The following is a 14,643-nucleotide window of genomic DNA, read 5'->3' on the forward strand; positions in this document are numbered from 1 at the left end:
CTCTTAACTGCGTTGGAAATTAGACATCCAGGGCTTTCCAGCAATATATAATAGTCCATACTTTGTTCGAGCTTAGATGACGCAAACTGGCGTTAAACGCCAGTTCCACGCTGCATTCTGCAGTAAAACGCCAGAAACACGTCACAAACCAGAGTTAAACGCCAAAAACACGTTACAACTTGGCTTTGAACCCCAAGAGAAGCCTCTGCACGTGTAAAGCTCAAGCTCAGCTCAAGCACACACCAATGTGGGCCCCGGAAGTTAATTTCTGCACTTAGACTTATTTCTGTAAACCCTGGTAACTAGTTTAGTATAAATAGGACTTTTTACTATTGTATTTTCATCTTTGGACGTCTAGTCCTTAGACCTGATCTTTTTCCCTATTTTCAAATTCACATGCTATTTGGGGATGCTGGCCATTCGACAATGCCTAGACCTTGTTCTTATGTATTTTCAATGGTGGAGTTTCTACACACCATAGATTAAGGTGTGGAGCTCTGCTGTTCCTCGAGAATTAATGCAATTACTATTTCTTCTATTCAATTCAAGCTTATTCTTATTCTACGATATTCGCTGCACTTCAACCTGATGGATGTGATGATCCGTGACACTCATCATCATCCGTCCTTATGAAAGCGTGCCTGACAACCACGTCCGTTCTACCTAAGATCGAGCGTGTGTCTCTTAGCCTCCATTCTGAAAGATCGGAGTCTTCGTGGTATAAGCTAGAATTATTGGCAGCCATTCTTGAGAATCTGGAAAGTCTAAACCTTGTCTGTGGTATTCCGAGTAGGATTCAGGGATTGAATGACTGTGATGAGCTTCAAACTCGCGATTGTTGGGCGTAGTGACAGACGCAAAAGAATCACTGGATTCTATTCCGACATGATCGAGAACCAACAGATGTTTAGCCGTGCTGTGACAGAGCATTTGGACCATTTTTACTGAGAAGATGGGAAGTAGCCATTGACAACGGTGACGCCCTACATACAGCTTGCCATGGAAAGGAGTAAGAATGATTAGATGAAAGCAGTAGGAAAGCAGAGATTCAGAAGGAACACAGCATCTTCATGCACTTATCTGAAATTCCCACCAATGATTTACATAAGTATCTCTATCTTTATTTTATGCTTTATTCATTCTTATATTCAAAAACCATTATAACCATTTGAATATTCCTAACTGAGATTTACAAGATGACCATAGCTTGCTTCATACCAACAATCTCCGTGGGATCGACCCTTTCTCACGTAAGGTATTACTTGGATGACCCAGTGCACTTGCTGGTTAGTTGTGTGAAGTTGTGACAAAGTGTGATTCAAGTTTGAGAGCTCCAAGTCTATTGGCGCCATTGTTGATGATCACAATTTACGCGCACCAGTAATTTCTGCTAAACCAAGGCATTCAATTCATTGATGAGCAATGGAGGTTCATCCTCCCAAGTCTCATTACCAAATAAATTGGCATTCAGCTTCATGATTGCTCTTAGATACCAAGCAACTTGCTCTTCAACAATATCTTCATCATCTTCGGAGGAAGAATACTCATCAGAGTTCATGAATGGTAATAGTAAGTTCAGTGGAATCTCTATGGTCTCTGTAGGAGCCTCAGATTCCTTTGGTTCCCCATTAGGGAACTTCTTAGTGGTCAGTGGACGTCCTTGAGGTTTTCCTCACTGGAGATCACTGCCTCTTCCTCCTCTGTAGGTTAGGCCATTTTGGTTATATTGATGGCCTTGCACTTTCTCTTTAGATTCTCTTCTGTATTGCTTGGGAGAGTACTAGGAGGAGTTTTAGTAACTCTTTTACTCAACTGACCCACTTGTGCCTCCAAATTTCTGATGGAGGACCTTGTTTCAGTCATGAAACTGAGAGTGGCCTTAGATAGATCAGAGACTATGTTTGCTAAGCCAGAGCGGCTCTGCTCATAATTCTCTGTTTGTTGCTGAGAAGATGATGTAAAAGGCTTACTATTGCCAAACCTATTTCTCCCACCATTATTGTTATTGAAGCCTTGTTGAGGCTTCTGTTGGTCCTTCTATGAGAAATTTGGATGATTTCTCCATGAAGGATTATAGGTGTTTCCATAGGATTCTCCCATGTAATTCACCTCTTCCATTGCAAGATTCTCAAGGTCATAAGCTTCTCCTTCAGAGGAAGCTTCTTTAGTACTGGCGGATGCAGCTTGCAATCCAGTCAGATTTTCGGAAATCATATTGACTTGCTGAGTCAATATTTTGTTCTGAGCCAATATGGTATTTAGAGTATTAATCTCAAGAACTCCTTTCTTCTGAGTCATCCCATTACTCACAGGATTTCTTTCAGAAGTGTACATGAACTGATTAGTTGCAACTATCTCAATGAGTTCCTGAGCTTCTGCAGGAGTTCTCTTCAGATGAAGAGATCCACCAGAAGAGTGGTCCAATGACATCTTGGACAATTTAGACAGACCATCATAGAATATATCTAAGATGCTCCATTCTGAAAGCATGTCAGAAGGACACCTTCTGATCAATTACTTTTATCTTTCCCAAGCTTCATAGAGGGATTCACCTTCTTTTTGTCTGAAGGTTTGGACCTCCACTCTAAGCTTGCTCAGCTTTTGAGGTGAAAAGAATTTGGCCAAGAAAGCCATGACTAACTTGTCCCAAGAGTTCAGGCTTTCTCTAAGTTGTGAGTCTAACCATATCCTAGCTCTATCTCTTACAGCAAAAGGAAAAAGTATAAGTCTGTAGACCTCGGAATCAACTCCATTGATCTTAACAGTATCACAGATATGCAAGAATTCAGCTAAGAACTGATGAGGATCTTCCGATGGAAGTCCATGAAACTTGCAATTCTGCTGCATTAGAAAAACTAATCGAGGCTTAAGCTCAAAGTTGTTTGCTCCAATGGCAGGAATTGAGATGCTTCTTCCATAGAAGTTGGAAGTTGGTGCAGTATAGTCACCAAGCATCTTCCTCGCATCTCTAACATTGTTGTTGGGTTCGGCTGCCATGTTTGCTTCTTTTTTGAGATTTTCTGTAAGGTCCTCTCCGGAATGTTGTGCTTTAGCTTCTCTTAGCTTCCTCTTTAGAGTCCTTTCAAGTTCAGTATCAGCTTCAACAAGAATGTCCTTATCCTTGTTTTTACTCATGTGAAATCCTCTATGTCACAGTATAGAGATTCCTTTATGTGAGTATAAGAATAGAAGAATAGAAGAAGGAGAAGAGAGAGGAGATGAGTAATTCGAACAGAGAGAAGAGAGAGGGGTTCGAATTATGAGTAGAAGAGAAGTGTTAGCAATTAAATAAAATAAACAGAAAGAGATGAGAGAGAGAGTATTTGAATTTTAAAAGAGGGAAAAGAAAAATATTTTTATTTATATTTAATTAATTTAGTTAGTTTCGAAAAATTGAAAAAGAAATAGAAGAAAATTAAAAACTAAAACAATTAGTTAATTAAAAAGATTTTTGAAAAAGTGTTTAATGATTATCGAAAATTAGAAGTGAAACAAAGAGTTAGGTAGTTTGGAAAAATATAAGAAATAGTAAGCTCCTTTAAAATTAAAACAAACAAGTCAAGTAGTTAGTTGAAAAAGATTTGAAAATAATTTTGAAAAGATAAGAGGTTAGAAAAGGATTTTGAAATTAAAATTTTAAAAAGATATGATTGAAATTTATTTTGAAAAAGAAATTAAAAAGATTTGATTTTTAAAATTAAAGTTGATGACTTGACTAACAAGAAACTAAAAGATATCATTCTAGAATTCAAAGATTGAACCTTTTTTAACAAGAAAGTAACAAACTTGAAATTTTTGAATTAAAATATTAATTGTTAGCAAGGATTTTCGAAAATATGAAATAAAATTAAGAAAAAGATTTTTGAAAAATTTGTTTTAAAATTTTCGAAAACATTAAAATAAAAAGAAGATAAGATAAAAAGATATGATTGATAAAAGATAATATGAAAAAGATAAGATTTTAAAATTTAAAATGGGATGAAAAAGATAGCCATTTAAAATTATGAATTAAAACACGAAAATTCGAAAAAAATTGAATTGGAAACGAAATTACCTCTCCCTTGTTGTTCTGGCGTTAAACGCCCAGAACGATAGCCATTCTGGCGTTTAACGCCCATCTGGTAGCCATTTTGGGCGTTTAACGCCGGAAATCCCTTGTTACTGGGCGTTTTTCTGAATGCCCAAGATGCTGCTGCTTCTGGCGTTAAACGCCCAGAATGCTGCCCATTCTGGCATTTAACGCCCACAATGATACCTTTACTGGCGTTTTAACGCCAGTGAGCTCTTTTTTCTCTGTGATTCCTCTGCTTTATGTTCTGAACTTTCATTTTTCTGTATTATCTACTGAAAAGATATATATATATATATATATATATATTGAAATTTTGACTTGACTAACAAGAAACAACTAAATTTTAAAATTTTTTTGACCAAGTCAACTCAAAATTTCGAAAATTATGAGAAGAAAAAGGGAAAGATATTTTTTTTTTACTTTTGAAATTTTAATGAGGAGAGAGAAAAATAACAAAATGAAACAAAACATAAAATTTTAAGATCAAAATAAATAATGCATGCAAGAACACTTTGAATGTTAAGATGAACACCAAGAACACTTTGAAGATCATGATGAACATCAATAACATATTTTTGAAAATTTTTAAGAAAAAGAAAGACATGCAAGACACCAAACTTAAGATTGTACTAGGGACACTAACAATTCGAAAATGCACAAAAAAAAACAAGAAAAGACACAAAACAAGAAAATTTAAAGATCAAACAAGGAAAATCATCAAGAACAACTTGAAGATCAAGAAAAACACAATGCATATATTTTCAAAAATAAAAAAATTAAAACATGCAATTGACACCAAACTTAAAATTTGACACAAGACGCAAACAAGAAACACAAAATTTTTATTTTATTTTTATTTTTATTTTTTTATTTTATTATAAATTTTTTTCGAAAACTTTTTGAAAAGAAAATAAAGGTTGAAACAGGAAAGAAAGTTACTTAATCTAAGCAACAAGAAGAACCGTCAGTTGTCCAAACTCATACAATCCCGGCAACGGCGCCAAAAACTTGGTGCACGGAATTGTGATTCACACTTTTCACAACTCTGATACAACTAACCAGCAAGTGCACTGGGTCGTCCAAGTAATAAAACCTTACGCGAGTAAGGGTCGATCCCACGGAAATTGCCGGCTTGAAGCAAGCTATGGTCATCTTGTAAATCTTAGTCAGGCGGATTAAATTGGTTATAAGTTTTGATAATTGAAAGATAAATAAAACGTAAATTAAAATAAAGATACTTATGTAATTCATTGTTGGGAATTTCAGATAAGCGTTTGGAGATGCTTTGTTGCTTCTGAACTTCTGCTTTTCTATTGTCTTCGTCCAATCATGCGTGCTCCCTTCCATGGCAAGTTTTTTGTTGGTGGATCACCGTTGTCAATGGCTACCATCTGTCTTCTCAGTGAAATGGTCCAGCTACGGTTTTTGTACGGCTAATCAACTGTCGGATCTCTCATTTCGGATGAAAAATACCAGGCACAGCTACTGCACAGCTAATCATCTGTCGGTTCTCACTTGTGTCGGAATAGGATCTCTCTATTCTTTTACACATTTTCACTGCGCCCAACATTCGTGAGTTTGAAGCTCGTCACAGTCATCCATCCCAGATCCTACTCGAAATACCATAGACAAGGTTTAGACTTTTCAGATCTCAGGAATGCTGCCAATTGGTTTTAGCTTATACCACGATGATTCTGATCTCACGAATTTGAATGCTTTGTTGTCAGGAGAGGCAAGTCAGATCCGTGGATTAGAGACCTAAGAGAATATACTCCAGCTGTCATCCAATGACTTCGTTGAACATCATGTAGACCGCTTGTGGTTGTCAGGCACGCGGATCTTGGCTAAGCGAGTAACGAAGATAGTGGGTGATTGTCACGGATCACCCCTTCATTCTGACTTAAGTAAATTAAGTACGAGAGTATATCTTGGAGAAGAAGTAAGCGTGAAGTGAAAGAGAAACAATAGTACTTGCATTAATTCATGAAGAAAGTAGAGCTCCTCACCTTAATCTATGAGGTGTAGAAACTCCACCGTTGGAAAATACATAAGAGAAAAAGGTCTAGGCATGGCCGAATGGCCAGCCTCCCAAATGTGCAAAATCGCATCCAAAATTGATCAAAAGTCTTAATACAATAGTAAAAAGTGCTATTTATACTAAACTAGTTACTAAGGATTACAGAAAATAAGTAACTAAGTGCAGAGAGTGCAGAAATCCACTTTCGGGGCCCACTTGGTGTGTGCTTGGACTGAGCATTGAGCTTTACACGTGCATAGGCCTTTTATGTTGTTAAACGCTAGCTTGAATGCCAGTTTGGGTGTTTAACTCCAGTTCTGGGGATAGTTCCGGCGTTTTATGCCAAAAAGGGTCTCTGGCAGGCGTTTGAACACTAGTTTGGGCCATCAAATCGCAAGCAAAGTATAAACAATTATATATTTATGGAAAGCCCAAGATGTTAGCTTTTCAGTCCAATTGAGAGCGCACCAATTGGACTTTTATAGCTCTAGAAAAACGCATTTGAGTGTAGGGAGGTCAGAATCCAACAGCACCTGCAGTCCTTTCTCAGCCTCTGAATCAGATTTTTGCTCAGGTCCCTCAATTTCAGCCAGAAAATACCTAAAATTACAAAAAAATATATAAACTCATGGTAAAGTCTAGAAAGTGATTTTTTCATAAAAAATAATAAAAATATAATAAAAAGTAACTAAAACATGCTAAAAACTACGTAAAAACAATGCCAAAAAGCGTATAAATTATCCGCTCATCAGTTTCCTCCACGTCGCACGTGAACAAACTCACATTGAACGTGGCTTTTATTTCCTTCAATTGTTGCCTCTATTTGCTCCATTGCATTGTACATGGAAAAACTCATGTCCCACGCGAAAGTGTAAACGTGCGTACACATGCTATATGTGTACGCGTGACACACCAAAGTTCCTCTTTTTGTGCGTACACATGCACCATGCGTACGCATGACAGCCCAAGTACCACGTGAAAGCTTTCACATCCCATGTTTCCCTTGGTATCTCAACATTTTGCTCTCTGTTTGGTTCTGGCATGGCATGTAGAAGATCTCACGTCCCACGTGAAAGTGCAGTAATGCGTACGCATGGTGCATGCGTACGAATGATAGGCCAATTGTCTATTTTTGTGTGTACGCATGCTATAGACGTACACATTGATCTCTTTTATTCCCCAACGTGGTATGCCTTGTTTCCTATGTTACATGCCTATTGTCTTTTGTTTCTAGAGAGCTTTCTCTTCAGTCTAGAGAGTACTCTGTTTGGTGCTTCCTATCCTCTTTTCTTCTCATGTTTCTTGCTGTTTTCCTTCCAAAGGTTTTTGTAATAAATGAATTCAACTAAATTAAAGTAATGTTTATTTCAACCATGAAACCATTGCTCATTCAACAAGAATTCTTAGTAAATCAAATAAGATCATAAAGGAAAAACACTAAAAATGGGGATGCTTCACAACACCAAATTTAATACTTTGCTTATTCTCAAGCAAAAAAAAAAATAAAAAAGAAAAGAATTGCATTAGATGGAGTGAGGTTAACCCTTTTTTGAAGTTCGTGTCTTTCTAGGAAGTGGGGTTTAACAACTCATGTGATAATCTTGAATTCTTTTTATTTTTGATGAGTCTTGTATATTCCTAGGAATGGAGGGTCCTTGAGAGTTAAGGCTCGAATATTATTATGAGATCCTCTTTTAGCCTTTTGTTGATCCTTAAATCCTTGTTTTATACCACAGAGCTTTCTGGGTTGGAAACTCTAAATGCTCTGTTTACAAGGTAACTCTTGATATTGGACGTCCAGTCGGTAATCCCGAGCCAATCGGCTCAAGTTACTGGGTGATAAGGCACCCCTCAAATCTAATTAACTGAGCTTTATCCTTGGACAATCACACCATAGACACATAGTTGGGCTCTCCATTGATTCTCAGAACTTTGTAACTTTTAATTTTTATCTTAAAGTGCTCTATCTGTTTTGTTTCTCTACTATTTCTTTTCTCTCTTTCTTTTTTTTTTTCAATTCAAATCGAAGGATTCTTTCTTTTGATCAGATCTCATAATAATTCTCTAAGCCTCATGCTCTTAAGGACTCACCTTTCCTGTTCATGCAAGACCGTCTTTTGTAGCTTAATTCATGAAAATCACAAGTATATACCACTACTATTCATGAAAGGACTTTTATTGATAGAATTTAACTTTCCTCCATCTAAGCAACTTTTTTTCATGTGATTAGATTGCTTAGAAGGATGATATAAGTAGTGAGTTAAGTAGATGAAGCAAAGGATATGGAGAACACAATTAAAATAAGTGCAAAACACAAAGGCAAAGCAAACAGATTACAAATAAGCAAAAGATAAGAGAGATAATGGTAGTATAAAGGAACTTGACAACCTCATTTATTATTATTGCCTCCCCCGTCATTCTCTTCCTCATCATCATCCTCTTGTGGCTCTCTTGGTTCCCAAATTCTTGGTACAGAGTGATCAACTTTGTCTTTTGGATAACAAAGGCCACGGTAACATAGTTCTCTGTCCCTCAAATACTAGTGTTCCTTGTTTATTTTCTTGAGCTTCTTCCTATACACATTGGACACTTTTTCAAAACCAGGTAGAGTTGGGTGTGCTTGACTTTGAGCCCAAGTAACATAGTTCATCTTGGCATGCTTATTCAGTCACCAAGAATCTTCAACCTCATAGAGAGTTTTAGAGAGTGCTAGGTAGTCTTGGAACTCTTTGTAAGTCACCGAGGTCGCGCATACGCGTGAGGCGAGCATACGCGTGACATGAAAAAGATGTGGGAGTGGTGCGGCTACACAACACTCGCACAAACAGCATTTCACTCGGGCTGAGGTGTCACACGTATGCGTAAGGCAGGCGTACGCACGACCTGCAAGTGTGCTCAACACACAGAATTCACATGGCATCGGCACGATGGGCAAAACTCTCTGCCCAGGTGTACGCTTGACTTGAAACTGTGCCCAACGCACAATATCCGCACGGTACCAGCACAATAGGCCAAACGTTCTGTCTAGGTGCCGCGTGTAAGCGTGAGGTAAGCGTACGCACGACCCCTCTCTCTCTCTCTCTCTCTCTCTCTCTCTCTCTCTTTTACATGAAAGAGCATTTATAATACCCATCTTAACATCTAAGCAAGCAAAATAGCGCAAAACACCTAGAATTCAATATCACTAACCAAAATAGACAAACTAAGCAAACTAACAACAATGAAAACCTCATAAAACACTATAGTTCAACTCCAACTAACCATACTCAAGAGATTCAATCAAAGAGATGAAAACTAAGTAAAAGAAGCTATACATAAGGAAGATCATACCATGGTGGGGTGTCCCCACCGAGTACTTTTCTTTAACGTCCTTAAGTTAGACGAGCATGAACTCATTTGTAAGCTCCGAGTGGATCTTTCAAGAGGAAAATCTCCACCTCCTTGTCACTCTTGGGATTGGTGTGATGATATAACTTGAGCCTATGTCCACTCACCTTGAAGATGGCGGCACTAGTAGGATGGTGTAGGTTAACAACTCCATAGGGCTAAACTTTATCAACAATATACGAACCAATCCATCTCGATCTGAGCTTCCCGGGTAGCAACCTCAACCTTGAATTGTATAGTAGCACCAAATCACCCACTCGGAATTCCTTCCACTTTATATACCGATCATGCACCACTTTAGTTCTTTTTTTGTGCGGGCATTATCGTAAGCCTCCAACCTTAAACACTCTAGCTCCTCCAATTGTAGCTTCCTTTCTACACCCGCCTTTTGCATCCCCATGTTGCACTCCTTAACCACCCAATACGCTCTGTGCTCTATCTCAACTGGGAGATAGCAAGCTTTGCCATAGACCAACCGGAAGAGACTCATGTCTATTGGTGTTTTATAAGCCGTCCGGTAAGCCCACAAAGCGTCTCCAAGTCTAAAACTCCAATCCTTCCTATGAGGTTTCACTATCTTCTCCAAAATTTGCTTAATTTTCCAGTTGAAAACCTCAACTTGACCATTGGTTTTGGGATGGTAGGCAGTGGCCACCTTTTGAATAATGTCGTACTTCTACATTAATGTGCGATTCTTTTGTTGCAAAAATGTAAACCTTGATCTCTCACGATTGCTTGTGGTGATCCAAAGCGGCAAATAAGGTAATTTCTCACAAAGGAGACAACAATGTTAGCATCATCAGTGCGGGTTGGAATTGTTTCCACCTATTTAGAAATATAATCAATGGCTAATAGAATATATAGAAATCCATTTGAATTTGGAATGGACCCATGAATTCAATGCTCCAAACATAAAAAAATCTCACAAAACAACATAGGTTGTTGAAGCATTTCATCCCTCTTGGATGCATTATCAAATCTTTGGCATTGATGGCATGAGTTTCAAAAGAGGGTTGCATCTTTGAATGGGGTTGGCCACCAAAATCCACAGTCTAATACCTTCCTTGCTATTCTTTGAGGCCCAAAGTGTCCATCACTTTCAAAAGAGTGGCATGCCTCTAATATAGATTGGAATTTTGATTGAGCCACGCAACTCCTAATAACTTGATCATCCCCACACCTCCACAAGTAAGGTTCATCCCAGATATAGTACTTTAACTCGCTTTTCAGCTTGTCCTTCTAGTGTTTAGAAAAATTTGGAGGGAATGTGCAGCCTACCAAGTAATTAGAAATTGATGCAAACCATGGTGTAACTTGAGAAATTTCTTGCAAGGTGTCTAAAGAAAAGGAATCATTGATAGGGGTGGAATCAAACTTCAAATGCTCAAGGCAGCTTAAGTGGACCGCCACTAAATTTTCTGATCCACTCCTATGTTTGATTTCTAAATCAAACTCTTGCAAGAGCAATATCCATCGAATCAATCTAGGTTAGACTCCTTCTTTGCCAAAAGAAAATTTAAAGCAGCATGATCTGAGTATACTACCACCTTAGAAGCAAGTAAGTAGGCCCGAAATTTATTTAAAGTAAAAAATAATAGCCAACAACTCTTTCTTGGTGGTAGTATAATTGGATTGTGCACTATCTAGAGTTTTAGAAGTATAGGCAACGGCATAAGAATCCTTACCATTGCGCTGTGTAAGTGCGGCCCCTACTGCATGGTTAGATGCATCACACATAATCTCGAATGGGCTACTCCAATTTAGCCCTCGCACTATAGGAGATTTGGTTAAGGCATCTTTTAGCATGTCAAATGCTTCCTTGCAAGCATCATTGAAATCAAATGTCACCTCTTTCTTGAGCAATCCTGAGAGTGGTAAGGCAATTGTAACACCCTAATTACCATAAGCCTTACCTCATGACGTAAAGAAAAAGTTAATCAGAGGTCACGACAATTCTAAGGATTACACATAAATATATATAGAAGGAATAATAATTCTAGAAGCCCGATGAACGTAAGCGGGACTAACCACCGCCTTTACACTGCCGCCGCGACCTCGACAGGCGGGATCTAACCGCCGTCCCTGCCAAGCGCATAGCCTTCAACAATCTCAGTTTTAGAAAATGTTACATCAGTGGTTTCAAAAATCATTTTATTCAGTACTCAGTAGTACACCACTTCCAAACTTCATTATCAGTAATCACCAATATAATACTTCGCCTTCTCACTCAACCAAATCCGTCCTCAGTACTCCAAAAACCTAAGCCTTTGTTTTCTAAATTATACGTTAATTAATCGGTTAATTAATCCGCGGTTCTTACATTCTCCCAACCAAATAAGAAATTTTGTCCACAAAATTTGGTTTACCCATCTCCATTATTAAATGTTCCCTCAACTCAAAACTACCTCTTACTATGCTTCTTTTCATCCCTCCATAGCAACTCAGATTCCTATTTACATCCTTCGTTCCTATTTATAATGCCATATCATAACCAAATTCAGGCCTATGTTGTACTCATCATTTTTACTCTTAGCTTCCTTCAGTCAACCTTAATACAACATCAGCAGTTCAATTCAATGTTCTCCCAATCCATCTTTCCAATGAATCCGTTCCTATTTCAATCTAAGCCCAAAGTTATCATGATCAACTATCGCAATCCTTATTTTCCAAACATGGTGATAAACCCTATTTTTAGGGTTTATCTTGTGCTTAATTTTGTAGATTTCATCCCTCATTCTCACACTTATTCATAAAATTCGCATGTTTTACATTTTCCTTTCTAATATTGTGCTATGATTGAAAATATGCTTCTTTGGCCTTAAATTAGCTAATTTTAATCCTCTCTTATTACCATTTAATGTCGTGATGTATTTGCTGAGTGTTTTCAGTGTTTATAGGGCAGGAATGACTAAGAGGATGGAAATGAAGCAAGCAAAAGTGGAAGGAACACAAGAAATTGAGGTTTTGGAAAGCTGGCAGCGACGCGTACACATGGGATGACGCGTGACCAGGATTTTGCGTAGCGACGCGTACGTGTGGGCGACGCATACGCGTGAGAAAACGTCACATACTGCAGATATCAAAAAACACTGGATGTGATTTCTAGGCTGGTTTTGGCCCAGTTCCAAGCCCAAAAACACAGATTAAAGGCTGCAGAGAGAGGAGAGAGGAGAGAGAGGAGAGAGCCTCTCTCTAGATTTTAGGGTTTCTCTTTTCAATTTCTTCTAAAATTCAGGTTCAATGTTCCTTTAATATAGTTTTCCTTTACTCTTGTTTGTTCTAGCATCTTACTTCTTTTAGTTTATTTGTTATTGCTTCCGTTTGTTTACTTCATTATTGATGAACACTTGCCCTTTTGGTTTAGATTAATGCAATTCATATTTTTATGATATTGTTCTTTCTTTAATTATTGGTTATTGTTGTCTTGCAATTGGGGATCCTAGATTTTATTATTTCTTATTAATTTTCTATGTTTTTATCTTATGCCTTCCAAGTGTTTGATAAAATGCTTAGGAGGATTTTAATTTAGATTTTTATGTTCTTAACTTGGATTGATCAAATAGAGACTCTTGAGTTATCAAAAGTCTTTTGTTGATTGATAATTGAGACTTGCTAGTCGGCTTAGGCTTCACTAAATCTAATCTTTGATTAGGACTTGTGAACTTAAGTTGATTTTTGCTCACTTGACTTACCTTCATTGTTAGAAGTTAACAAAGTGAAAGCAAAAGGCAATTACCATCACAATTGATGATGATAATGAGGATAGAAATTCCAATTCTCAATCCTTGCTAGGACATTTCTTAATTTTTATTTCATTTCCTTGTTATTTATATTTCTTGTCTCCTATTTCAAAACCCAAAAAGATATAATCTCATAACCAATAATAAACTACACTTCCCTGCAATTTCTTGAGAGACGATCCCAGGCTTAATACTTCGGTTAATTTTATTGGTTTGCCTAAGTGACAAACATATTAAATTTGATTGAGGTTTAATTGTCAGTTTAGAACTATATTTACAACGCGCTTTTTTTTTTGTGAAAATCTTTACTGACGATTTTTCCTCTATCACACGACAATTATACTTACTTATCACCCAAATCTAATTTATTCAACTACCCTCATCTCCACAACCTAGCCCAATTCATTTTAATCTTACAGCCACAATCGAACTTAGTTCTTAGAAATCTTTACTTACAGTAACCCACTAAACTCTTTAAGTATTCTAGACTAAGATACGTCTATTCACCATTCTACTTCCTCTATTCACAATGATCATGTACTATTGCATTCCACAAGCTTCTGCTATGACACTCTGATTTTTAGCCACTAATTAACTAACTAATCCAAATGTTCAATCAAGTCATACATCATTTATCGGATTACAAAACCTAGGCATACTTCTGAACTTCATCAACTTAACCCAAATAGGATCTACACTCATCCTAAGACTGATTCATAACTTAATGTTTCCTAGCATCTCTATACATAATTTTTAATCTTAAACAATTTTCTACAGCTGCAAGTGTAATATCCTTCAATTTCCAACAATTTAACACATTCAAACCTAACAACAATTCTTATACTAACCACAATTTCAACACCATCCACTCAATCACACTCAATCATTCCAATACCTAAAATATTCTATTTTCCATTTTCTTTGCTCATTTGACAAAATCTCAAGGTTCACAATACCACCATACCATTTATCCTGTATCTAATTATCTAATTTATTTACAATTTCACCAATATATACAATTTAACATCCCTTAGCCATACTAAACAACTAATAAATTTCTACTTATCATAACTAAAATCAAATGTTAAACTCAGCCAAATATTCAAGCGTAAATTTATTCTCACTTATTTTTCTCCTTTTCTACTTACCTCTGCGTTCGATAATTCACTATGTAGCAACGTTATATTAACCACCCTATCTATGCGTATAAACCAATCAACATCAAAACGCACTCCAAGATTTTCCTATGAAACGTACTAGTAGATCCTTAATAGTCCATGGGTTTCAAGCAGTGCAAACACTAGCGCTGTAGTTAATCTTTCTTTTAAGTTTTGAAGAATTTTCCCTCATAATATGACATTCGCACCAATGGGCACCTTTGTGTGTCGAGTCAGTCATCGGTAATGCCGTTTGCAAAATAAGCTTCA

At 37.1% G+C, this 14,643-nt stretch overlaps 1 non-coding gene across 1 annotated transcript; it reads left to right on the top strand.

Annotated features, from left to right (window-relative positions):
- The first annotated feature begins 2,484 nt into the window (after positions 1–2,484).
- Positions 2,485–2,592, top strand: LOC127748151 (small nucleolar RNA R71). Its single transcript, XR_008010094.1, has one exon. It is a non-coding gene; the product is annotated as a small nucleolar RNA R71 (small nucleolar RNA).
- The last annotated feature ends 12,051 nt before the right edge of the window (positions 2,593–14,643 follow it).

The sequence above is a fragment of the Arachis duranensis genome, chromosome 5 (assembly GCF_000817695.3).
Source record: "Arachis duranensis cultivar V14167 chromosome 5, aradu.V14167.gnm2.J7QH, whole genome shotgun sequence".
Classification (NCBI taxonomy): Eukaryota; Viridiplantae; Streptophyta; class Magnoliopsida; order Fabales; family Fabaceae; genus Arachis; species Arachis duranensis.